Raw genomic sequence first — 1,645 nt, forward strand, 5'->3', positions numbered from 1 at the left:
TAAGTAGAACCACAAATGGGTTTCTAGTGGCTGTGCCAGTTGCCAATGTAAAATGCCCCAAACCAACTACTGGCCTGAGTGCAAAAGTAAACCAGTGCACTTGTGCCTGCCAGAGGTCACTTTTAGGTACTAGAACCTGTGGCACAATAGCAAATCCACACTTTTGGGTCTACGTCTGCTCACTCCCACTATCTACAAAGATCTGGCAGACCCTCCTCCCCCAGTATAGTGGGGGTCATATGTTGGAAGGATTTAGTCATGACCAATTTAGCTAATCAATTATGCTGGACATTCAAAACCAGAAAAAAGAAACTGGAGAAAGACTTACCCATTTTGTAGAGTCACATGAAGCCTGAACTACCTCTTCCATTTAGATTTCACAAACACATGATCTGTAACCAAGAAGCAATTTGGTATTTAGAACCTAGATAGAACCTAGATATTAAAACTTGTTTAAAGTAGAAGGTTCTGTGGCTTGTATGGTTTCACTTCCTTTCAAAGCCGTAAAGCTCAAGGGCGTGTTGGAATATACAAGCCCCTGATCCTCACCTGGCCCAAGGCCAGGGGACCTGGTTGCTCTCTGATGCACGACAGGGTGCGACTGCAAGCAAGCAGCCTCCAAAGTCGCTTGTGGAATTGCCGGCGTGAGCCAGCTATCCACATAACATCAGGTTCATATTTTTATGATACACAAGGTTTGTTGGCCACCAAAATATTTAGACAACTATTCAGGTTAACACTTCATGTTATCCAAGACATGGGGCCACAATTCAATTTTTAAAAATTTTTCTTCCACACTGATACCATTAGTTTACAAGGTATTAAAAGCTTTAAGGAGCTATCAGGTAATGAAAAAATGGCTGCTCAAATTAACCAGTTAAGCTGGTTATCACGCAAAACTCAAAATATATCAAAAACGGTTAGACTACATGTAAAAGTTCACCTATTTGAAGTCAAGGCCATGTGTACCCTAACTTTTCAACTAATTATGCACTTGCCATAAGAAAGCCAACTATGAAATATTTACTTACCAATTCTTTTGAAAATGGTGTAGTCCACACCACTGTGCTTCCAGACCAAATCCATTGTGAAGTTTCGAATCTGAAAGTTAAAATGAACCTGTTTAGAATCAGGGTTAAAGCCTTGCAAGACCCTAAATTAATGCTACACTTAAAGTATTACCTACATGTAAAGAACCGATTGTGGCTTGTATGGTTTCACTTCCTTTCAAAGCAGTAAAGCTCAAGGGCGTGTTGGAATATACAAGCCCCTGATCCTCACCTGGCCAAGGCCAGGGGACCTGGTTGCTCTCCGATGCACGACAGGGTGCGACTGCAAGCAAGCAGCCTCCAAAGTCGCTTGTAGAATCGCCGGCGTGAGCCAGCTATCCACATGACATCAGTATTTAAGTTATCAAGAATGTTTGCATAAGCATGGTATGAAGTTTGTTACACAAGTTAAATGTGACACGGATTCTCGATATTCATCTTAGCCTGGTAGAAGAGCCATCCAATATAAAGATTGGAAACAAGACCCAAGTAAAAAATTCTGGAATTTCGCTTTAGAAAATAGCCGGTGAGATTGTCCGAATCAAGCCTATCCTGAGCAAGCGCCTTAAATGGGGCAGCAAAAACTGTAGAAGTGC

The 1,645-nt window shown here is 41.8% G+C and overlaps 1 long non-coding RNA gene across 1 annotated transcript in view; it reads right to left on the reverse strand.

Moving 5' to 3' along the window:
- The window catches only part of LOC119591343, a 3,827-nt gene that overhangs the window by 1,645 nt on the left and 537 nt on the right, over positions 1–1,645 (reverse strand). Inside the window, exons 2-3 of the long non-coding RNA XR_005230340.1 lie at positions 1,032–1,101; positions 329–392 (exon numbers count right to left, since the gene is read on the reverse strand). This is a non-coding gene — a long non-coding RNA (uncharacterized LOC119591343). The remainder of the gene's footprint in view (positions 1–328; positions 393–1,031; positions 1,102–1,645) is intronic.

This window comes from Penaeus monodon, chromosome 28 (genome assembly GCF_015228065.2).
Source record: "Penaeus monodon isolate SGIC_2016 chromosome 28, NSTDA_Pmon_1, whole genome shotgun sequence".
Classification (NCBI taxonomy): Eukaryota; Metazoa; Arthropoda; class Malacostraca; order Decapoda; family Penaeidae; genus Penaeus; species Penaeus monodon.